Raw genomic sequence first — 27,474 nt, forward strand, 5'->3', positions numbered from 1 at the left:
AGTAGTCAGAATGCTGGGAGTGGTGGTTCCCATCCTACAAAATCACACTCAATGGTAGAACAACGATACCGGTCATGAATGGAGAATCTCCCTGCTGAGAGGGAAGAAACATCTAGTACAATTTGTGCAGCACATTGATTATATCTAGTGACCATTGGAATAAGATTTTTAGAAATATAAAGCAAATGAAGGAGATACCTAAACTATAAGATATATTACATTCCGAACATCCATTATTCAGTAAAGTGGATGTGGTGTCCCATATGCATAAAAACCCATTCAGGGGAGGATCTGCTTTGTGGCTATACAACCAGATGACCCTGCTGTAAAGAACAAACACTTAACCACATTTCACAATTCAAAAATGTTACTCCACTGAGAAATTGATGAATATTAGTGATAACGGTATCAATCAAAAGAAGCACGTAGCAAAAGAAAGAAGTCTTTCCTAATAACTCCAATAGTCAGAATGCTGGGAGTGGTGGTTCCCATTGACCAAAATCACACTCGATGGTAGAACAAACATAGCAGTCATCAAAAGATAAGATTTTTAAAAATATAAAGCAAATGAGGGAGATACCTAAACAAGAAGATTTATCACATTCTGAACATTCGTTATTCAGTATGGTGTAGGTGGTGTCCCATATGCATAAACAAACCATTGAATAGAAAATCTGCTTTGTGGCCATACAACCAGATGACCCTGCTGTAAAGAAAAACAATTAACTACATTTCACGACACAAATACATTACTCCACTGTGAAATTGATGAATATAAGTGATAACGGTATCAATCAAAAGAAGCACCTTGCAAAATAAAGAAGTCTTTCCTAATAACTCCAATAGTCAGAATGCTGGGAGTGATGGTTCCCATCAAACAAAATCACACTCGATGGTAGAACAAACATAGCAGTCATCAAACGGAATCTCCCTGCTGAGAGGGAACAAACATGTACCACAATTTGTGCAGCACATTGATTATTTTAAGTGACCATACGAATAAGGTTTTCAAAAATATAAAGCAAATGAAGGAGATACCAAAACAAGAAGATTTATGACATTCTGAACATCCGTTATTCAGTAAGGTGTATGTGGTGTCCCATATGCACAAAAAAACAATTGAATGGAAAATCTCCTTTTTGGCCATATAAACAGATGGCCCTGCTGTAAGGAACAATCAATTAACCACATTTAACAATTCAAATACATTACTCCACTGTGAAATTGATGAATATAAGTGATAACGGGATCAATCAAAAGAAGCATCTAGCAAAAGAAAGATGTCTTTCCTAATAACTCCAACAGTCAGACTGCTGGGAGTGGTGGTTCCCATCCAACAAAATCACACTCGATGGTAGATCAAACATAGCGGTCATCAAACGGAATCTCCCTGCTGAGAGGGAACAAACATGAACCACAATTTGTGCAGCACATTGATTTTTTTTAGTGACAATTGGAATACGATTTTTAAAAATATAAACCAAATGAAAGAGATACCTAAACAAGAAGATATATCACATTCTGAACATCCGTTATTCAGTAGGGTGCATGGGAAGGCCCATATGCACAGAAAACCCATTCAATGGAGAATCTGCTTTGTGGCCATACAAATTAGATGACCCTGCTGTACAGAACAAACACTTAACCACATATGACGATTCAAAAACATTACTCCACTGTGAAATTGATGGATACAAGTGATAACGGTATCAATCAAAGGAAACACCTAGCAAAAGAAAGAAGTCTTTCCTAATATCTCCAGTAGTCAGAATGCTGGGAGTGGTGGTTCCCATCCTACAAAATCACACTCAATGGTAGAACAACGATACCAGTCATGAATGGAGAATCTCCCTGCTGAGAGGGAAGAAACATCTACTACAATTTGTGCAGCACATTGATTATATCTAGTGACCATTGGAGTAAGATTTTTAGAAATATAAAGCAAATGAAGGAGATACCTAAACAATAAGATATATTACATTCCAAACATCCATTATTCAGTAAGGTGGATGTGGTGTCCCATATTCATAAAAACCCATTCAGGGGAGGATCTGCTTTGTGGCCATACAACCAGATGACCGTGCTGTAAAGAACAAACACTTAACCACATTTAACAATTCAAAAACGTTACTCCACTGAGAAATTGATGAATATTAGTGATAACGGTATCAATCAAAAGAAGCACGTAGCAAAAGAAAGAAGTCTTTCCTAATAACTCCAACAGTCACAATGCTGGGAGTGGTGGTTCCCATTGACCAAAATCACACTCGATGGTAGAACAAACATAGCAGTCATCAAACGGAATCTCCCTGCTGAGAGGGAACAAACATGTACCACAATTTGTGCAGCACACTGATTATATTTAGTGACCATTGGAATAAGATTTTTAAAAATATAAAGCAAATGAGGGAGATACCTAAACAAGAAGATTTATCACATTCTGAACATTCGTTATTCAGTATGGTGTAGGTGGTGTCCCATATGCATAAAAAACCATTGAATGGAGAATCTGCTTTGTGGCTATACAACCAGATGGCCCTGCTGTAAAGAAAAATAATTAACTACATTTCACGACACAAATACATTACTCCACTGTGAAATTGATGAATATAAGAGATAACGGTATCAATCAAAAGAAGCACCTTGCAAAATAAATAAGTCTTTCCTAATAACTCCAATAGTCAGAATGCTGGGAGTGATAGTTCCCATCAAACAAAATCACACTCGATGGTAGAACAAACATAGCAGTCATCAAACGGAATCTCCCTGCTGAGAGGGAACAAACATGTACCACAATTTGTGCAGCACACTGATTATATTTAGTGACCACTGGAATAAGATTTCTAGAAATATGAAGCAAATGAAGGAGATACCTAAACAATAAGATATATTACATTCCGAACATCCGTTATTCAGTTAGGTGGATGTGGTGTCCCATATGCATAAAAGCCCATTCAATGGAGGATCTGCTTTGTGGCCATACAACCAGTTGTCCCTGCTGTAAAGAACAAACACTTAACCACATTTCACAATTCAAATACATTACTCCACTGAGAAATTGATGAATATTAGTGATAATGGTATCAATCAAAAGAAGCACCTAGCAAAAGAAAGAAGTCTTTCCTAATAACTCCAATAGTCAGAATGCTGGGAGTGGTGGTTCCCATTGACCAAAATCACACTCGATGGTAGAACAAACATAGCAGTCATCAAACGGAATCTCCCTGCTGAGAGAGAGACAAACATGTACCGCAATTTGTGCAGCACATTGATTATATTAAGTGACCATTGGAACAAGATTTTTAAAAATATAAAGCAGATGCAGGAGTATAGATTTAAGTGTCAGGAAGTCGTTTCTGAAAGTATTTGTATGGAGTGTAGCCATGTATGGAAGTGAAACATAGGCAATAACTAGTTTGGACAAGAAGACAATAGAAGTATCCGAAATGTGGTGCTACAGAAGAATGCTGAAGATAAGGTGGGTAGATCAAATACTAATGAGGAGGTATTGAATAGGATTGGGGAGAAGAGGAGTTTGTGGCACAACTTGACTAGAAGAAGGGATCGGTTGGTAGGACATGTTTTGAGGCATCAAGGGATCACAAATTTAGCATTGGAGGGCACCGTGGAGGGTAAAAATCGTAGAGGGAGACCAAGGGATGAATACACTAAGCAGATTCAGAAGGATGTAGGTTGCAGTAGGTACTGGGAGATGAAGAAGCTTGCAGAGGATAGAGTAGCATGGAGAGCTGCATCAAACCAGTCTCAGACCACAACTACAACAACAAGTGATTACGGTATCAATCAAAAGAAGCACCTTGAAAAAGAAAGAAGCACCTAGCAAAAGAAAGAAGTCTTTCCTAATAACTCCAATAGTCAGAATGCTGGGAGTGGTGGTTCCCATCCAACAAAATCACACTCAATGGTAGAACAAACATAGCAGTCATCAAACGGAATCTCCCTGCTGAGAGGGAACAAACATGTACCACAGTTTTTGCAGCACATTGATTATTATTAGTGACCATTAGAATAAGATTTTGCATAATATAAAGCAAATGAAGGAGATACCTAAACCAGAAGATTTATCACATTCTGAACATCCGTTATTCAGTACTGTGAAATTGATGAATATAAGTGATAACGGTATCAATCTAAAGAAGCACCTACCAAAAGAAAGAAGTCTTTCCTAATAACTCCAATAGTCAGAATGCTGCGAAAGGTGGTTCCCATCCAACAAAATCACACTCGATGGTAGAACAAACATAGCAGTCATCAAACGGAATCTCCCTGCTGAGAGGGATCAAACATGTACCACAATTTGTACAGCACATTGATTATTTTTAGTGACCATTGGAATAAGATTTTTAAAAATATAAAGCAAATGAAGGAGATACCTAAACAAGAAGATTTATCACGTTCTGAACATCCGTTATTCAGTAAGGTGCATGTGAAGTCCCATATGCACAAAAAACCCATTCAATGGAGAATCTGTTTTGTGGCCATACAACCAGATGACCCTGCTGTAAAGAACAAACACTTAATCACATTTCACAATTCAAATACATTACTCTACTGTGAAATTGATGAATATAAGTGATAACATTATTAATCAAAAGAAGCACCTAGCAAAAGTAAGAAGTCTTTCCTAATAACTCCAATAGTCAGATTGCTGGGAGTGGTGGTTCCCATCCAACAAAATCACAATCAATGGTAGAACAAACATAGCAGTCATCAAACGGAATCTCCCTGCTGAGAAGGAACAAACTTGTACCACAATTTGTGCAGCACATTGATTATTTTTAGTGACCATAGGAATAAGATTTTTAAAAATATAAAGCAAATGAAGGAGATACCTAAACAAGAAGATTTATCACATTTTGAACATCCGTTATTCAGTAAGGTGCATGTGAAGTCCCATATGCACAAAAAAATCGTTGAATGGAGAATCTGCTTTGTGGCCATACAACCAGATGACCCTGCTGTAAAGAACAAACACTTAACCACGTATCACAATTCAAATACATTACTCCACTGTGAAATTGATGAATATAAGAGATAACGGTATCATTCAAAAGAAGCACCTAGAAAAAGAAAGAAGTCTTTCCTAATAACTCCAATAGTCAGAATGCTGGGAGTGGTGGATCCCATCCAACAAAATCACACTCGATGGTAGAACAAACATAGCAGTCATCAAACGGAATCTCCCTGCTGAGAGGGATCAAACATGTACCACAATTTGTGCAGCACATTGATTATATTTAGTGACCATTGGAATAAGATTTTTAAAAATATAAAGCAAATGAAGGAGATACCTAAACGAGAAGATATATTACATTCCTAACATCCACTATTCAGTAAGGTGGATGTGGTGTCCCATATGCACAAAAACCCATTCAATGCAGAAACTGCTTTTTGGCCATACAACAAGATGATCCAGCTGTAAAGAACAAACACTTAACCACATTTCACAATTCAAATACATTACTCCACTGTGAAATTGATGAATATTAGTGATAACAGTATCATTCAAAAGAAGCACCTAGCAAAAGAAAGAATTCTTTCCTAATAACTACAATAGTCAAAATGCTGGGAGTGGTGGTTCCCGTCCAACAAAATCACACTCGATGGTAGAACAAACATAGCAGTCATCAAACGGAATCTCCCTGCTGAGAGGGATCAAACATGTACCACAATTTGTACAGCACATTGATTATTTTTAGTGACCATTGGAATAAGATTTTTAAAAATATAAAGCAAATGAAGGAGATACCTAAACAAGAAGATATATTACATTCCGAACATCCGTTATTTAGTAAGGTGGATGTGGTGTCCCATATCCATAAAAACCCTTTCAATGGAGAATCTGCTCTGTGGCCATATAACCAGATGTCCCTCCTGTTAAGAACAAACAATTAACCACATTTCACAATTCATATACATTACTCCCATGAGAAATTGATGAATATTACTGATAACAGTATCAATCAAAAGAAGCACTTAGCAAAAGAAAGTAGTCTTTCCTAATTACTCCAATAGTCAGATGCTGGGAGTGGTGGAACCCATGCAACAAAATCACACTCAATGGTAGAACAAACATAGCAGTCATCAAACGGAATCTCCCTGCTGAGAGGGAAGAAACATGTACCACTATTTGTGCAGCACATTGATTATTTTTAGTGACCATTGGAATAAGATTTTTAAAAATATAAAGCAAATGAGGGAGATACCTAAACAAGACGATTTATCACATTCCCAACATCCGTTATTCACTAAGGTGCATGTGAAGTCCCATATGCACAAAAAACCCATTGAATGGAGAATATGCTTTGTGGGCATACAACCAGATGACCCTGCTGTAAAGAAAAACAATTAAGTACATTTCACGACACACATACATTACTCCACTGTGAAATTGATGAATATAAGTGATATTCCGCAGGTAAAATAGTCCCCCATTCAGATCTCCGGGCGGGGACTACTCAGGAGGACGTCGTTATCAGGAGAAAGAAAACTGGCGTTCTACGGATCGGACCGTGGAATGTCAGATCCCTTAATCGGGCAGGTAGGTTAGAAAATATAAAAAGGGAAATGGATAGGTTAAAGTTAGATATAGTGGGAATTAGTGAAGTTCGGTGGCAGGAGGAACAAGACGTTTGGTCAGGTGATTACAGGGTTATAAATACAAAATCAAATAGGGGTAATGCAGGAGTAGGTTTAATAATGAATAAAAGAATAGGAGTGCGGGTTAGCTACTACAGACAGCATAGTGAACACATTATTGGGGCCAAGATAGACACAAAGCCCATGCCTACTACAGTAGTACAAGTTTATATGCCAACTAGCTCTGCAGATGATGAAGAAATAGATGAAATGTATGACGAGATAAAAGAAATTATTCAGGTAGTGAAGGGAGACGAAAATTTAATAGTCATGGGTGACTGGAATTCGTCAGTAGAAAAAGGGAGAGAAGGCAACACAGTAGGTGAATATGGATTGGGTGGAAGGAACGAAAGAGGAAGCCGCCTTGTAGAATTTTGCACAGAGCATATCTTAATCATAGCTAACACTTGGTTCAAGAATCATAAAAGAAGGTTGTATACCTGGAAGAATCCTGGAGATACTAAAAGGTATCAGATAGATTATATAATGGTAAGACAGAGATTTAGGAACCAGGTTTTAAATTGTAAGACATTTCCTGGGGAAGATGTGGATTCTGACCACAATCTATTGGTTATGAACTGCAGATTGAAACTGAAGAAACTGCAAAAAGGTGGGAATTTAAGGAGATGGGACCTGGATAAACTGAAAGAACCAGAGGTAGGAGAGAGTATCAGGGAGAGCATAAGGGAACAATTGACAGGAATGGGGGAAAGAAATACAGTAGAAGAAGAATGGGTAGCTCTGAGGGATGAAGTAGTGAAGGCAGCAGTCGATCAAGTAGGTCAAAAGACGAGGGCTAATAGAAATCCTTGGGTAACAGAATAAATATTGAATTTAATTGATGAAAGGAGAAAATATAAAAATGCAGTAAATGAAGCAGGCAAAAAGGAATACAAACGTCTCAAAAATGAGATCGACAGGAAGTGAAAAATGGCTAAGCAGGGATGGCTAGAGGACAAATGTAAGGATGTAGATGCTTGTCTCACTAGGGGTAAGATAGATACTGCCTACAGGAAAATTAATGAGACCTTTGGAGAGAAGAGAACCACTTGTATGAATATCAAGAGCTCACATGGCAACCCAGTTCTAAGCAAAGAAGGGAAGGCAGAAAGGTGGAAGGAGTATATAGAGGGTTTATATAAGGGCGATGTACTTGAGGACAATGTTATGGAAATGGAAGAGGACATAGATGAAGACGAAATGGGAGATAAGATACTGCGTGAAGAGTTTGACAGAGCACTGAAAGACCTGAGTCGAAACAAGGCCCCGGGAATAGACAACATTCCATTAGAACTACTGATGGCCTCGGGAGAGCCAGTCATGACAAAACTCTACCATCTGGTGAGCACGATGTATGAGACAGGCGTATTACCCTCAGACTTCAAGAAGAATATAATAATTCCAATCCCAAAGAAATCAGGTGTTGACAGATGTGAAAATTACAGAACTATCAGTTTGATAAGTCACGGATGCAAAATACTAACGCGAATTCTTTACAGAAGAATGGAAAACCTGGTAGAAGCCGACCTCGGGGAAGATCAGTTTGGATTCCGTAGAAATGTTGGAACACGTGAGGCAATACTGACCTTACGACTTATCTTAGAAGAAAGATTAAGAAAAGGCAAACCTACGTTTCTAGCATTTGTAGACTTAGAGAAAGCTTTCGACAATGTTAACTGGAATACTCTCTTTCAAATTCTGAAGGTGGCAGGGGTAAAATACAGGGAGCGAAAGGCTATTTACAATTTGTACAGAAACCAGATGGCAGTTATAAGAGTCGAGGGGCATGAAAGGGAAGCAGTGGTTGGGAAAGGAGTGAGACAGGGTTGTTGCCTCTCCCCAACATTATTCAACCTGTATATACAGCAAGCAGGAAAGGAAACAAAAGAAAAATTAGGAGTAGGTATTAAAATTCATGGAGAAGAAGTAAAAACTTTGAGGTTTGCCGATGACATTGTAATTCTGTCTGAGACAGCAAAGGACTTGGAAGAGCAGTTGAACGGAATGGACAGTGTCTTGAAAGGAGGATATAAGATGAACATCAACAAAAGCAAAACGAGGATAATGGAATGTAGTCAAATTAAGTAGGGTGATGCTGAGGGAATTAGATTAGGAAATGAGACACTTAAAGTAGTAAAGGAGTTTTGCTATTTAGGGAGTAAAATGACCGATCATTGTCGAAGTAGAGAGGATATAAAATGCAGACTGGCAATGGCAAGGAACCCGTTTCTGAAGAAGAGAAATTTGTTAACATCGAGTATAGATTTAAGTGTCATAAAGTCGTTTCTCAAAGTATTTGTATGGAGTGTAGCCATGTATGGAAGTGAAACATGGACAATAACTAGTTTGGACAAGAAGACAATAGAAGCTTTCGAAATGTGGTGCTACAGAAGAATGCTGAAGATAAGGTGGGTAGATCACGTAACTAATGAGGAGGTATTGAATAGGATTGGGGAGAAGAGGAGTTTGTGGCACAACTTGACTAGAAGAAGGGATCGGTTGGTAGGACATGTTTTGAGGCATCAAGGGATCACAAATTTAGCATTGGAGGGCACCGTGGAGGGTAAAAATCGTAGAGGGAGACCAAGGGATGAATACACTAAGCAGATTCAGAAGGATGTAGGTTGCAGTAGGTACTGGGAGATGAAGAAGCTTGCAGAGGATAGAGTAGCATGGAGAGCTGCATCAAACCAGTCTCAGACCACAACTACAACAACAAGTGATTACGGTATCAATCAAAAGAAGCACCTTGAAAAAGAAAGAAGCACCTAGCAAAAGAAAGAAGTCTTTCCTAATAACTCCAATAGTCAGAATGCTGGGAGTGGTGGTTCCCATCCAACAAAATCACACTCAATGGTAGAACAAACATAGCAGTCATCAAACGGAATCTCCCTGCTGAGAGGGAACAAACATGTACCACAGTTTTTGCAGCACATTGATTATTATTAGTGACCATTAGAATAAGATTTTGCATAATATAAAGCAAATGAAGGAGATACCTAAACCAGAAGATTTATCACATTCTGAACATCCGTTATTCAGTACTGTGAAATTGATGAATATAAGTGATAACGGTATCAATCTAAAGAAGCACCTACCAAAAGAAAGAAGTCTTTCCTAATAACTCCAATAGTCAGAATGCTGCGAAAGGTGGTTCCCATCCAACAAAATCACACTCGATGGTAGAACAAACATAGCAGTCATCAAACGGAATCTCCCTGCTGAGAGGGATCAAACATGTACCACAATTTGTACAGCACATTGATTATTTTTAGTGACCATTGGAATAAGATTTTTAAAAATATAAAGCAAATGAAGGAGATACCTAAACAAGAAGATTTATCACGTTCTGAACATCCGTTATTCAGTAAGGTGCATGTGAAGTCCCATATGCACAAAAAACCCATTCAATGGAGAATCTGTTTTGTGGCCATACAACCAGATGACCCTGCTGTAAAGAACAAACACTTAATCACATTTCACAATTCAAATACATTACTCTACTGTGAAATTGATGAATATAAGTGATAACATTATTAATCAAATGAAGCACCTAGCAAAAGTAAGAAGTCTTTCCTAATAACTCCAATAGTCAGATTGCTGGGAGTGGTGGTTCCCATCCAACAAAATCACAATCAATGGTAGAACAAACATAGCAGTCATCAAACGGAATCTCCCTGCTGAGAAGGAACAAACTTGTACCACAATTTGTGCAGCACATTGATTATTTTTAGTGACCATAGGAATAAGATTTTTAAAAATATAAAGCAAATGAAGGAGATACCTAAACAAGAAGATTTATCACATTTTGAACATCCGTTATTCAGTAAGGTGCATGTGAAGTCCCATATGCACAAAAAAATCGTTGAATGGAGAATCTGCTTTGTGGCCATACAACCAGATGACCCTGCTGTAAAGAACAAACACTTAACCACGTATCACAATTCAAATACATTACTCCACTGTGAAATTGATGAATATAAGAGATAACGGTATCATTCAAAAGAAGCACCTAGAAAAAGAAAGAAGTCTTTCCTAATAACTCCAATAGTCAGAATGCTGGGAGTGGTGGATCCCATCCAACAAAATCACACTCGATGGTAGAACAAACATAGCAGTCATCAAACGGAATCTCCCTGCTGAGAGGGATCAAACATGTACCACAATTTGTGCAGCACATTGATTATATTTAGTGACCATTGGAATAAGATTTTTAAAAATATAAAGCAAATGAAGGAGATACCTAAACGAGAAGATATATTACATTCCTAACATCCACTATTCAGTAAGGTGGATGTGGTGTCCCATATGCACAAAAACCCATTCAATGCAGAAACTGCTTTTTGGCCATACAACAAGATGATCCAGCTGTAAAGAACAAACACTTAACCACATTTCACAATTCAAATACATTACTCCACTGTGAAATTGATGAATATTAGTGATAACAGTATCATTCAAAAGAAGCACCTAGCAAAAGAAAGAATTCTTTCCTAATAACTACAATAGTCAAAATGCTGGGAGTGGTGGTTCCCGTCCAACAAAATCACACTCGATGGTAGAACAAACATAGCAGTCATCAAACGGAATCTCCCTGCTGAGAGGGATCAAACATGTACCACAATTTGTACAGCACATTGATTATTTTTAGTGACCATTGGAATAAGATTTTTAAAAATATAAAGCAAATGAAGGAGATACCTAAACAAGAAGATATATTACATTCCGAACATCCGTTATTTAGTAAGGTGGATGTGGTGTCCCATATCCATAAAAACCCTTTCAATGGAGAATCTGCTCTGTGGCCATATAACCAGATGTCCCTCCTGTTAAGAACAAACAATTAACCACATTTCACAATTCATATACATTACTCCCATGAGAAATTGATGAATATTACTGATAACAGTATCAATCAAAAGAAGCACTTAGCAAAAGAAAGTAGTCTTTCCTAATTACTCCAATAGTCAGATGCTGGGAGTGGTGGAACCCATGCAACAAAATCACACTCAATGGTAGAACAAACATAGCAGTCATCAAACGGAATCTCCCTGCTGAGAGGGAAGAAACATGTACCACTATTTGTGCAGCACATTGATTATTTTTAGTGACCATTGGAATAAGATTTTTAAAAATATAAAGCAAATGAGGGAGATACCTAAACAAGACGATTTATCACATTCCCAACATCCGTTATTCACTAAGGTGCATGTGAAGTCCCATATGCACAAAAAACCCATTGAATGGAGAATATGCTTTGTGGGCATACAACCAGATGACCCTGCTGTACAGAAAAACAATTAAGTACATTTCACGACACACATACATTACTCCACTGTGAAATTGATGAATATAAGTGATATTCCGCAGGTAAAATAGTCCCCCATTCAGATCTCCGGGCGGGGACTACTCAGGAGGACGTCGTTATCAGGAGAAAGAAAACTGGCGTTCTACGGATCGGACCGTGGAATGTCAGATCCCTTAATCGGGCAGGTAGGTTAGAAAATTTAAAAAGGGAAATGGATAGGTTAAAGTTAGATATAGTGGGAATTAGTGAAGTTCGGTGGCAGGAGGAACAAGACGTTTGGTCAGGTGATTACAGGGTTATAAATACAAAATCAAATAGGGGTAATGCAGGAGTAGGTTTAATAATGAATAAAAGAATAGGAGTGCGGGTTAGCTACTACAGACAGCATAGTGAACACATTATTGGGGCCAAGATAGACACAAAGCCCATGCCTACTACAGTAGTACAAGTTTATATGCCAACTAGCTCTGCAGATGATGAAGAAATAGATGAAATGTATGACGAGATAAAAGAAATTATTCAGGTAGTGAAGGGAGACGAAAATTTAATAGTCATGGGTGACTGGAATTCGTCAGTAGAAAAAGGGAGAGAAGGCAACACAGTAGGTGAATATGGATTGGGTGGAAGGAACGAAAGAGGAAGCCGCCTTGTAGAATTTTGCACAGAGCATATCTTAATCATAGCTAACACTTGGTTCAAGAATCATAAAAGAAGGTTGTATACCTGGAAGAATCCTGGAGATACTAAAAGGTATCAGATAGATTATATAATGGTAAGACAGAGATTTAGGAACCAGGTTTTAAATTGTAAGACATTTCCTGGGGAAGATGTGGATTCTGACCACAATCTATTGGTTATGAACTGCAGATTGAAACTGAAGAAACTGCAAACAGGTGGGAATTTAAGGAGATGGGACCTGGATAAACTGAAAGAACCAGAGGTAGGAGAGAGTATCAGGGAGAGCATAAGGGAACAATTGACAGGAATGGGGGAAAGAAATACAGTAGAAGAAGAATGGGTAGCTCTGAGGGATGAAGTAGTGAAGGCAGCAGTCGATCAAGTAGGTCAAAAGACGAGGGCTAATAGAAATCCTTGGGTAACAGAATAAATATTGAATTTAATTGATGAAAGGAGAAAATATAAAAATGCAGTAAATGAAGCAGGCAAAAAGGAATACAAACGTCTCAAAAATGAGATCGACAGGAAGTGAAAAATGGCTAAGCAGGGATGGCTAGAGGACAAATGTAAGGATGTAGATGCTTGTCTCACTAGGGGTAAGATAGATACTGCCTACAGGAAAATTAATGAGACCTTTGGAGAGAAGAGAACCACTTGTATGAATATCAAGAGCTCACATGGCAACCCAGTTCTAAGCAAAGAAGGGAAGGCAGAAAGGTGGAAGGAGTATATAGAGGGTTTATATAAGGGCGATGTACTTGAGGACAATGTTATGGAAATGGAAGAGGACATAGATGAAGACGAAATGGGAGATAAGATACTGCGTGAAGAGTTTGACAGAGCACTGAAAGACCTGAGTCGAAACAAGGCCCCGGGAATAGACAACATTCCATTAGAACTACTGATGGCCTCGGGAGAGCCAGTCATGACAAAACTCTACCATCTGGTGAGCACGATGTATGAGACAGGCGTATTACCCTCAGACTTCAAGAAGAATATAATAATTCCAATCCCAAAGAAATCAGGTGTTGACAGATGTGAAAATTACAGAACTATCAGTTTGATAAGTCACGGATGCAAAATACTAACGCGAATTCTTTACAGAAGAATGGAAAACCTGGTAGAAGCCGACCTCGGGGAAGATCAGTTTGGATTCCGTAGAAATGTTGGAACACGTGAGGCAATACTGACCTTACGACTTATCTTAGAAGAAAGATTAAGAAAAGGCAAACCTACGTTTCTAGCATTTGTAGACTTAGAGAAAGCTTTCGACAATGTTAACTGGAATACTCTCTTTCAAATTCTGAAGGTGGCAGGGGTAAAATACAGGGAGCGAAAGGCTATTTACAATTTGTACAGAAACCAGATGGCAGTTATAAGAGTCGAGGGGCATGAAAGGGAAGCAGTGGTTGGGAAAGGAGTGAGACAGGGTTGTTGCCTCTCCCCAACATTATTCAACCTGTATATACAGCAAGCAGGAAAGGAAACAAAAGAAAAATTAGGAGTAGGTATTAAAATTCATGGAGAAGAAGTAAAAACTTTGAGGTTTGCCGATGACATTGTAATTCTGTCTGAGACAGCAAAGGACTTGGAAGAGCAGTTGAACGGAATGGACAGTGTCTTGAAAGGAGGATATAAGATGAACATCAACAAAAGCAAAACGAGGATAATGGAATGTAGTCAAATTAAGTAGGGTGATGCTGAGGGAATTAGATTAGGAAATGAGACACTTAAAGTAGTAAAGGAGTTTTGCTATTTAGGGAGTAAAATGACCGATCATTGTCGAAGTAGAGAGGATATAAAATGCAGACTGGCAATGGCAAGGAACCCGTTTCTGAAGAAGAGAAATTTGTTAACATCGAGTATAGATTCAAGTGTCATAAAGTCGTTTCTCAAAGTATTTGTATGGAGTGTAGCCATGTATGGAAGTGAAACATGGACAATAACTAGTTTGGACAAGAAGACAATAGAAGCTTTCGAAATGTGGTGCTACAGAAGAATGCTGAAGATAAGGTGGGTAGATCACGTAACTAATGAGGAGGTATTGAATAGGATTGGGGAGAAGAGGAGTTTGTGGCACAACTCGACTAGAAGAAGGGATCGGTTGGTAGGACATATTTTGAGGCATCAAGGGATCACAAATTTAGCATTGGAGGGCACCGTGGAGGGTAAAAAACGTAGAGGGAGACCAAGACATGAATACACTAAGCAGATTCAGAAGGATGTAGGTTGCAGTAGGTACTGGGAGATGAAGAAGCTTGCACAGGATAGAGTAGCATGGAAAGCTGCATCAAACCAGTCTCAGGACTGAAGACCACAACAACAACAACAAGTGATTACGGTATCAATCAAAAGAAGCACCTTGAAAAAGAAAGAAGCCTTTCCTAATAACTCCAATAGTAAGAATGCTGGGAGTGGTGGTTCCCATCCAACAAAGACACACTATATGGTAGAACAAACATAGCAGTCATCAAACGGAATCTCCCTGCTGATAAGGATCAAACATGTACCACAATTGGTGCAGCACATTGATTATTTTTAGTGACCATTGGAATACGATTTTTGAAAATATAAACCAAATGAAGGAGATACCTAAACAAGAAGATATATCATATTCTGAACATTCATTATTCAGTATGGTGTATGTGGTGTCCCATATGCACAAAAAAAACATTGAATGGAGAATCTGCTTTTTGGCCATACAAACAGATGACCCCGCTGTAAGGAACACACAATTAACCACATTTCACGATTCAAATACATTACTCCACTGTGAAATTGATGAATATAAGTGATAACGGGATCAATCAAAAGAAGCATCTAGCAAAAGAAAGATGTCTTTCCTAATAACTCCAACAGTCAGACTGCTGGGAGTGGTGGTTCCCATCCAACAAAATCACACTCGATGGTAGATCAAACATAGCAGTCATCAAACGGAATCTTCCTGCTGAGAGGGAACAAACATGAACCACAATTTGTGCAGCACATTGATTTTTTTTTAGTGACCATTGGAATACGATTTTTAAAAATATGAACCAAATGAAAGAGATACCTAAACAAGAAGATATATCACATTCTGAACATCCGTTATTCAGAAGGGTGCATGTGAAGGCCCATATGCACAAAAAACCCATTAAATGGAAAATCTGCTTTGTGGCCATACAAATTAGATGACCCTGCTGTACAGAACAAACACTTTACCACATATCACGATTCAAAAACATTACTCCACTGAGAAATTGATGAATATTAGTGATAACGGTATCAATCAAAAGAAGCACGTAGCAAAAGAAAGAAGTCTTTCCTAATAACTCCAACAGTCACAATGCTGGGAGTGGTGGTTCCCATTGACCAAAATCACACTCGATGGTAGAACAAACATAGCAGTCATCAAACGGAATCTCCCTGCTGAGAGGGAACAAACATGTACCACAATTTGTGCAGCACACTGATTATATTTAGTGACCATTGGAATAAGATTTTTAAAAATATAAAGCAAATGAGGGAGATACCTAAACAAGAAGATTTATCACATTCTGAACATTCGTTATTCAGTATGGTGTAGGTGGTGTCCCATATGCATAAAAAAACCATTGAATGGAGAATCTGCTTTGTGGCCATACAACCAGATGACCCTGCTGTAAAGAAAAACAATTAACTACATTTCACGACACAAATACATTACTCCACTGTGAAATTGATGAATATAAGTGATAACGGTATCAATCAAAAGAAGCACCTTGCAAAATAAAGAAGTCTTTCCTAATAACTCCAATAGTCAGAATGCTGGGAGTGATGGTTCCCATCAAACAAAATCACACTCGATGGTAGAACAAACATAACAGTCATCAAACGGAATCTCCCTGCTGAGAGGGAACAAACATGTACCACAATTTGTGCAGCACATTGATTATTTTAAGTGACCATAGGAATAAGATTTTCAAAAATATAAAGCAAATGAAGGAGATACCAAAACAAGAAGATTTATGATATTCTGAACATCCGTTATTCAGTAAGGTCAGGGTGTCTACGTGGACAAGAAAAAAAAATTCCCGGATTTTTCCCGGATTTCCCGGTTAAAAACACAATTTCTCCCGGATGAAATTACGTATAAAGCGGGTGAAAATACATCCGTGTTAAGTAACAGTATACTTTCCCTCGGAGCTGTAAAACCTATCAGTCCTTTGAATCTTAAAGGTCTTATACCGGCGGAGGACGTGCCAGCACTTTAGGAAACGAAATCCAGGAAAACAATGCGTTTGGAAAGTTGTTTGTTGTGAGACAATATGCACAGAGTTTATTTTCATATTGCTAAAGTATATACACAAATTCCACAAATTACAGCACGGTAGCTTCCGAAATGCTAAAATAGAGATGGCGTTTAGCGATGCACTTTTGTCAGCCAGTCATAACTCATGTCACGTGACCTCGCTAGCGAATGACGGCAGTTATTCAGAGCACGAGGCCTACGAGAAAGACAGGCCGCGGCGCGTACGTTACGAAGGTAGGCCGGGCTCGCTCAATTCAGCAAAGTGCGTTTCTACACCGGTTAATTCGTAAGCAGATGTGTATGTACGAGCGAGAATTGCATCCTCTATTGGCATCCACTGTTATTAGTCCTACAATCATAGGAAGTCCGTAGGCCTACTAACAGGCTCTAATTTGGCAATTAAAATCGTGCCAAAATGATTATCAGTTGCGTAGAAAAGTCGAAGTGTTCTGGCATGAAGGGACTTGTGACATTGCTCAGTAACACATTATGCACATTTTTTTGAAGGTCAATGGAACTTTTTGCCATCGATTGCATAATTTTTTGTCTATGAAAGTACGACATTAAATATGAAAACTAACTTGAAGCTCGGTCTTTTTTTAGCGTGTGTTACACGTTAAGTCATATCAAATACAAATGTGCCGGTAAAATTTTAAATAGTGGCATAAATGACTTATCTTCTGGGCCCGACATTTTTCAAATGGCTGATCCTCAAAGTGTTACATTTTGAATGAGAGTTATAACGCCCTGTGATTTAAGAAATGCACTGCACATTCTCACACGTAACATAAATCATCTTGCGTGGAAATTTACTTCGAAAGTAACGCATCTCAAGCCACTATTCGTAATATTTTCTGGTGATCCGTTAGAAATGTAAACAATTGTGACGTCACACACATCGAATGCATATTAGTTGTTACGGACGTAATGCATAATCTTCGACCTAAATCCTTTGACACTATATACCCATTTTCTACGCAACTAAACTTTTATTTTGGTGTTATTCTCTGATTTGTGTTTCATTGCTGCAATATTATTTAGCAGTAGTGGACTAAAGTTCTTTGTCAGCGTATCAGATCTTACACGTCACACCTACAAAACTTATAACTGCAATCTAAAAAAACGAAATATCCCGGAATTCTAGAAAATTCCCGGGTTTTTCCCGGATTTGTCCCGGATGAAAAAATTCCCGGGTTTTTCCTGGAATTCCCGGATGTCCCGGGCCGTATACACCCTGAAGGTGTATGTGGTGTCCCATATGCACAAAAAAAACAATTGAATGGAAAATCTGCTTTTTGGCCATATAAACAGATGGCCCTGCTGTAAGGAACAAACAATTAACCACAAAGCACGATTCAAATACATTACTCCACTGTGAAATTGATGAATATAAGTGATAACGGTATCAATCAAAAGAACCAACTAGCAAAAGAAAGAAATCTTTCCTAATAACTCCAATAGTCAGAATGCTGGGAGTGGTGGTTCCCATCCAACAAAATCACACTCAATGGTAGAACAACGATACCAGTCATGAAAGGAATATCTTCATGCCGAGAGAGAAGAAACATGTACCACAATTTGTCCAGCACACTGATTATATTTAGTGACCATTGGAATAAGATTTCTACAAATATAAAGCAAATGAAGGAGATACCTAAACAAAAAGATATATTACATTCCGAACATCCGTTATTCAGTAAGGTGGATGTGGTGTCCCATATGCATAAAAGCCCATTCAATGGAGGATCTGCTTTGTGGCCATACAACCAGTTGTCCCTGCTGTAAAGAACTAACACTTAACCACATTTCACAATTCAAATACATTACTCCACTGAGAAATTGACGAATATTAGTGATAATGGTATCAATCAAAAGAAGCACCTAGCAAAAGAAAGAAGTCTTTCCTAATAACTCCAATAGTCAGAATGCTGGGAGTGGTGGTTCCCATTGACCAAAATCACACTCGATGGTAGAACAAACATAGCAGTCATCAAACGGAATCTCCCTGCTGAGAGGTAACAAACATGTACCACAATTTGTGCAGCACATTGATTATATTAAGTGACCATTGGAATAAGATTTTTAAAAATATAAAGCACATGCAGGAGATACCTAAACAAGAAGATTTATCACATTCCGAACATCCGTTATTCAGTAAGGTGCATGTGAAGTCCCATATGCACAAAAAACCTATTGAATGGAGAATCTGCTTTGTGGCCATACAAATTAGATGACCCTGCTGTAAAGAACAAACACTTAACCACATTTCACAATTCAAATCCACTACTCCACTGTGAAATTGTTGAATATAAGTGATAACGGTATCATTCAAAAGAAGCACTTAGCAAAAGAAAGAAGTCTTTCCTAATAACTCCAGTAGTCAGAATGCTGGGAGTAGTGGTTCCCATCCAACAAAATCACACTCGATGGTAGAACAAACATAGCAGTCATCAAACGGAATCTCCCTGCTGAGAGGGAACAAACATGTACCACAATTTGTGCAGCACATTGATTATTTTTAGTGACTATTGGAATAAGATTTTTAAAAATATAAAGCAAATGAAGGAGATACCAAAACAAGAAGATTTATCACATTTTGAACATCTGTTATTCAGTGAGGTGCATGTGGTGTCCAACATGCACAAAAAAATCATTGAATGGAGAATCTGCTTTTTGGCCATACAAACAGATGACCCTGCTGTAAAGAACAAACACTTAATCACATTTAGCAATTCAAAAACATTACTCCACTGAGAAATTGATGAATATTAGTGATAACGGTATCAATCAAAAGAAGCAACTAGCAAAAGAAAGAAGTCTTTCCTAATAACTCCAATAGTCAGAATGCTGGGAGTGGTGGTTCCCATCCAACAAAATCACACTCGATGGTAGAACAAACATAGCAGTCATCAAACGGAGTCTCCCTGCTGTGAGGGATCAAACATGTACCACAATTTGTACAGCACATTGATTACTTTTAGTGACCATTGGATGAAGATTTTTAAAAATATAAAGGAAATGAAGGATATACCTAAACAGGAAGATTTATCACATTCCCAACATCCGTTATTCACTAAGGTGCATGTGAAGTCCCATATGCACAAAAAACCCATTCAATGGAGAATCTGCTTTGTGGGCATACAACCAGATGACCCTGCTGTAAAGAAAAACAATTAATTACATTTCACAACACACATACGTTACTGCACTGTGAAATTGATGAATATAAGTGATATTCCTAAGGTAAAATAGTCCCACATTCAGATCTCCGGGCGGGGACTACTCAGGAGGACGTCGTTATCAGGAGAAAGAAAACTGGCGTTCTACGGATCGGAGCGTGGAATGTCAGATCCCTTAATCGGGCAGGTAGGTTAGAAAATTTAAAAAGGGAAATGGATAGGTTAAAGTTAGATATAGTGGGAATTAGATAAGTTCGGTGGCAGGAGGACCAAGACGTTTGGTCAGGTGATTACAGGGTTATAAATACAAAATCAAATAGGGGTAATGCAGGAGTAGGTTTAATAATGAATAAAAAAATAGGAGTGCGGGTTAGCTACTACAGACAGCATAGTGAACGCATTATTGTGGCCAAGATAGACACAAAGCCCATGCCTACTACAATAGTACAAGTTTATATGCCAACTAGCTCTGCAGATGATGAAGAAATAGTAGAAATGTATGACGAGATAAAAGAAATTATTCAGGTAGTGAAGGGAGACGAAAATTTAATAGTCATGGGTGACTGGAATTCGTCAGTAGAAAAAGGGAGAGAAGGCAACACAGTAGGTGAATATGGATTGGGGGGAAGGAATGAAAGAGGAAGCCGCCTTGTAGAATTTTGCACAGAGCATATCTTAATCATAGCTAACACTTGGTTCAAGAATCATAAAAGAAGGTTGTATACCTGGAAGAATCCTGGAGATACTAAAAGGTATCAGATAGATTATATAATGGTAAGACAGAGATTGAGGAACCAGGTTTTAAATTGTAAGACATTTCCTGGGGAAGATGTGGATTCTGACCACAATCTATTGGTTATGAACTGCAGATTGAAACTGAAGAAACTGCAAAAAGGTGGGAATTTAAGGAGATGGGACCTGGATAAACTGAAAGAACCAGAGGTTGTAGAGAGTATGAGGGAGAGCATAAGGGAACAATTGACAGGAATGGGGGAAAGAAATACAGTAGAAGAAGAATGGGTAGCTCTGAGGGATGAAGTAGTGAAGGCAGCAGACGATCAAGTAGGTCAAAAGACGAGGGCTAATAGAAATCCTTGGGTAACAGAAGAAATATTGAATTTAATTGATGAAAGGAGAAAATATAAAAATGCAGTAAATGAAGCAGGCAAAAAGGAATACAAACGTCTAAAAAATGAGATCGACAGGAAGTGCAAAATGGCTATGCAGGGATGGCTAGAGGACAAATGTAAGGATGTAGAGGCTTGTCTCACTAGGGGTAAGATAGATACTGCCTACAGGAAAATTAATGAGACCTTTGGAGAGAAGAGAACCACTTGTATGAATATCAAGAGCTCATATGGCAACCCATTTCTAAGCAAAGAAGGGAAGGCAGAAAGGCGGAAGGAGTATATAGAGGGTTTATACAAGGGCGATGTACTTGAGGACAATATTATGGAAATGGAAGAGGACGTAGATGAAGACGAAATGGGAGATAAGATACTGCGTGAAGAGTTTGACAGAGCACTGAAAGACCTGAGTCGAAACAAGGCCCCGGGAATAGACAACATTCCATTAGAACTACTGATGGCCTCGGGAGAGCCAGTCATGACAAAACTCTACCATCTGGTGAGCACGATGTATGAGACAGGCGTATTACCCTCAGACTTCAAGAAGAATATAATAATTCCAATCCCAAAGAAATCAGGTGTTGACAGATGTGAAAATTACCGAACTATCAGATTGATAAGTCACGGATGCAAAATACTAACGCGAATTCTTTACAGAAGAATGGAAAACCTGGTAGAAGCCGACCTCGGGGAAGATCAGTTTGGATTCCGTAGAAATGTTGGAACACGTGAGGCAATACTGACCTTACGACTTATCTTAGAAGAAAGATTAAGAAAAGGCAAACCTACGTTTCTAGCATTTGTAGACTTAGAGAAAGCTTTCGACAATGTTAACTGGAATACTCTCTTTCAAATTCTGAAGGTGGCAGGGGTAAAATACACGGAGCGAAAGGCTATTTACAATTTGTACAGAAACCAGATGGCAGTTATGAGAGTCGAGGGGCATGAAAGGGAAGCAGTGGTTGGGAAAGGAGTGAGACAGGGTTGTAGCCTCTCCCCAATGTTATTCAACCTGTATATACAGCAAGCAGGAAAGGAAACAAAAGAAAAATTCGGAGTAGGTATTAAAATTCATGGAGAAGAAGTATAAACTTTGAGGTTTGCCGAGTTTTGCTATTTAGGGAGTAAAATAACCGATCATTGTCGAAGTAGAGAGGATATAAAATGCAGACTGGCAATGGCAAGGAAAGCGTTTCTGAAGAAGAGAAATTTGCTAACATCGAGTATAGATTTAAGTGTCAGGAAGTCGTTTCTGAAAGTATTTGTATGGAGTGTAGCCATGTATGGAAGTGAAACATGGACATTAACTAGTTTGGACAAGAAGACAATAGATGCTTTCAAAATGTGGTGCTACAGAAGAATGCTGAAGTTAAGGTGGGTAGATCACGTAACTAATGAGGAGGTATTGAATAGGATTGGGGAGAAGAGGAGTTTGTGGCACAACTTGACTAGAAGAAGGGATCGGTTGGTAGGACATGTTTTTTGGCATCAAGGGATCACAAATTTAGCATTGGAGGGCACCGTGGAGGGTAAAAATCGTACAGGGAGACCAAGAGATGAATACACTAAGCAGATTCAGAAGGATGTAGGTTGCAGTAGGTACTGGGAGATGAAGAAGCTTGCACAGGATAGAGTAGCATGGAGAGCTGCATCAAACCAGTCTCAGGACTGCAGACCACAACAACAACAACAAGTGATTACGGTATCAATCAAAACAACAACCTTGAAAAAGAAAGAAGTCTTTCCTAATAAATCCAATAGTCAGAATGCTGGGAGCGGTGGTTCCCATCCAACAAAATCACACTCAATGGTAGAACAAACATAGCAGTCATCAAACGGAATCTCCCTGCTGAGAGAGAACAAAATTGTACCACAATTTTTGCAGCACATTGATTATTATTAGTGACCATTGGAATAAGATTTTTAAAAATATAAAGCAAATGAAGGAGATACCAAAACAAGAAGATTTATCACATTTTGAACATCTGTTATTCAGTGAGGTGCATGTGGTGTCCAACATGCACAAAAAAATCATTGAATGGAGAATCTGCTTTTTGGCCATACAAACAGATGACCCTTCCGTAAGGAACAAATATTTGACTACATTTCACGATTCAAATACATTACTCCACTGGGAAATTGATGAATATAAGCGATAACTGTCCCATACAAAAGATGCACCTAGCAAAATGGAGAAGTCATTCTTAATAACTCCAATAGTCAGAACGCTGGGAGTGGTGGTTCCCATCCAACAAAATCACACTCGATGGTAGAACAAACATAGCAGTCATCAAACGGAATCTCCCTGCTGAGACGGAACAAACATGTACCACAATTTGTGCAGCACACTGATATTTTTTAGTGACCATTGGAATAAGGTTTTTAAAAATATAAAGCAAATGAAGGAGATACCTAAACACTAAGATTTATCACATTCCGAACATCCGTTATTCAGTAAGGTGCATGTGGTGTCCCATATGCACAAAAAACCCATTGAATGAAGAATTTGCTTTGTGGCCATACAAATTAGATGACCCTGCTGTAATGAACAATCATTTAACCACATTTCACGATTCAAATACACTACTCCACTCTGAAATTGATGAATATAAGTGATAACGGTATCAATCAAAAGAAGCACCTCGTAAAAGAAAAAAGCCTTTACTAATAACTCCAATAGTCAGAATGCTGGGAGTGGTGGTTCCCATCCAACAAAATCACACTCGATGGTAAAACAAACAGAGCAGTCATCCAACGAAATCTCCCTCCTGAGAGTGAACAAACATGTACCAAAATTTGTGCAGCACATTGATTATTTATAGTGACCATTGGAATAAGATTTTTAAAAATATAAAGCAAATGAAGGAGATACCAAAACAAGAAGATTTATCACATTTTGAACATCTGTTATTCAGTGAGGTGCATGTGGTGTCCAACATGCACAAAAAAATCATTGAATGGAGAATCTGCTTTTTGGCCATACAAACAGATGACCCTGCTGTAAGGAACAAATATTTGACTACATTTCACGATTCAAATACATTACTCCACTGGGAAATTGATGAATATAAGCGATAACTGTCCCATACAAAAGATGCACCTAGCAAAATGGAGAAGGCATTCTTAATAACTCCAATAGTCAGAACGCTGGGAGTGGTGGTTCCCATCCAACAAAATCACACTCGATGGTAGAACAAACATAGCAGTCATCAAACGGAATCTCCCTGCTGAGACGGAACAAACATGTACCACAATCTGTGCAGCACATTGATATTTTTTAGTGACCATTGGAATAAGGTTTTTAAAAATATGAAGCAAATGAAGGAGATACCTAAACACTAAGATTTATCACATTCCGAACATCCGTTATTCAGTAAGGTGCATGTGGTGTCCCATATGCACAAAAAACCCATTGAATGAAGAATTTGCTTTGTGGCCATACAAATTAGATGACCCTGCTGTAATGAACAATCATTTAACCACATTTCACGATTCAAATACACTACTCCACTCTGAAATTGATGAATATAAGTGATAACGGTATCAATCAAAAGAAGCACCTCGTAAAAGAAAAAAGCCTTTACTAATAACTCCAATAGTCAGAATGCTGGGAGTGTTGGTTCCCATCCAACAAAATCACACTCAATGGTAGAACAACGATACCAGTCATGAAAGGAGAATCTCCCTGCCGAGAGGGAAGAAACATGTACCACAATTTGTGCAGCACATTGATTATTTTTAGTGACCATTGGAATAAGATTTTTAAAAATATAAAACAAATTAAGGAGATACCTAATCAAGAAGATTTATCACATTCTGAACATCCGTTATTCAGTAAGGTGCGTGTGAATTCCCATATGCACAAAAAACTCATTCAATGGTGAATCTGCTTGGTGGCCATACAACAAGATGATCCTGCTATAAAGAACCAACACTTAACTACATTTCACAATTCAAATACATTACTCCACTGTGAAATTGATGAATATAAGTGATAACGGTATCATTCAAAAGAAGCACCTAGCAAAAGAAAGAAGTCTTTCCTAATAACTCCAACAGTCAGAATGCTGGGAGTGGTGGATCCCATCCAACAAAATCACACTCGATGGTAGAACAAACATAGCAGTCATGAAACGGAATCTCCCTACTGAGAGGGATCAAACATGTACCACAATTTGTACAGCACATTGATTATTTTTAGTGACCATTGGAATAAGATTTTTAAAAATATAAAGCGAAGGAAGGACATACCTAAACAAGAAAATATATTACATTCCGAACATCCGTTATTCAGTAAGGTGGATGTGGTGTCCCATATGCATAAAAACCCATTCAATGGAGAATCTGCTCTGTGGCCATACAACCAGATGACCCTCCTGTTATGAACAAACACTTAACCAAATTTCACAATTCATATACATTACACCCATGAGAAATTGATGAATATTAGTGATAACGGTAGCATTCAAAAGAAGCTCTTAGCAAAAGAAAGAAGTCTTTCCTAATAACTCCAATAGTCAGAATGCTGGGAGTGGTGGATCCGATCCAACAAAATCACGCTCGATGGTAGAACAAACATGGCAGTCATCAAACGGAATCTCCCTGCTGAGAGGGAAGAAACATGTACCATAATTTGGGCAGCACACTGATTATTTTTAGTGACCATTGGAATAAGATTTTTAAAAATATAAAGCAAATGAAGAATTTACCTAAACAAGAAGATTTATCACATTCCCAACATCCGTTATTCACTAAGGTGCATGTGAAGTCCCATATGCACAAAAAACCCATTGAATGGAGAATCTGCTTTGTGGGCATACACCAGATGACCCTGCTGTAAAGAAAAACAATTAACTACATTTCACGACACACATACATTACTCCACTGTGAAATTGATGAATATAAGTAATATTCCGGAGGTAAAATAGTCCCCCATTCGGATCTCCGGGCGGGGACTACTCAGGAGGACGTCGTTATCAGGAGAAAGAAAACTGGCGTTCTACGGATGGGACCGTGTAATGTCAGATCCCTTAATCGGGCAGGTAGGTTAGAAAATTTAAAAAAGGAAATGGATAGGTTAAAGTTGGATATAGTGGGAATTAGTGAAGTTCGGTGGCAGGAGGCTACAAGACGTCTGGTCAGGTGATTACAGGGTTATAAATACAAAATCAAATAGGGGTGAAATGTGGTTAAGTGTTTGTTCTTACCAGGAGGGACATCTGGTTGTATGGCCACAGAGCAGATTCTCCATTGAAAGGGTTTTTATGCATATGGGACACCACATCTGCGTGAAGAGTTTGACAGAGCACTGAAAGACCTGAGTCAAAACAAGGCCCCAGGAATAGACAACATTCCATTAGAACTACTTATGTCCTCGGGAGAGCCAGTCATGACAAAACTCTACCATCTGGTGAGCACGATGTATGAGACAGGCATATTACCCTCAGACTTCAAGAAGAATATAATAATTCCAATCCCAAAGAAATCAGGTGTTGACAGATGTGATAATTACCGAACTATCAGTTTGATAAGTCACGGATGCAAAATACTAACGCGAATTCTTTACAGAAGAATGGAAAACCTGGTAGAAGGCGACCTCGGGGAAGATCAGTTTGGATTCCGTAGAAATGTTGGAACACGTGAGGCAATACTGACCTTACGACTTATCTTAGAAGAAAGATTAAGAAAAGGCAAACCTACGTTTCTAGCATTTGTAGACTTAGAGAAAGCTTTCGACAATGTTAACTGGAATACTCTCTTTCAAATTCTGAAGGTGGCAGGGGTAAAATACAGGGAGCGAAAGGCTATTTACAATTTGTACAGAAACCAGATGGCAGTTATAAGAGTCGAGGGGCATGAAAGGGAAGCAGTGGTTGGGAAAGGAGTGAGACAGGGTTGCAGCCTCTCCCCGACATTATTCAACCTGTATATACAGCAAGCAGCAAAGGAAACAAAAGAAAAATTAGGAGTAGGTATTAAAATTCATGGAGAAGAAGTAAAATCTTTGAGGTTTGCCGATGACATTGTAATTCTGTCTGAGACAGCAAAGGACTTGGAAGAGCAGTTGAACGGAATGGACAGTGTCTTGAAAGGAGGATATAAGATGAACATCAACAAAAGCAAAACGAGGATAATGGAATGTAGTCAAATTAAGTCGGGTGATGCTGAGGGAATTAGATTAGGAAATAAGACACTTAAAGTAGTAAAGGAGTTTTGCTATTTAGGGAGTAAAATAACCGACCATTGTTGAA

Source organism: Schistocerca cancellata, chromosome 11, assembly GCF_023864275.1.
Source record: "Schistocerca cancellata isolate TAMUIC-IGC-003103 chromosome 11, iqSchCanc2.1, whole genome shotgun sequence".
NCBI lineage: Eukaryota > Metazoa > Arthropoda > Insecta > Orthoptera > Acrididae > Schistocerca > Schistocerca cancellata.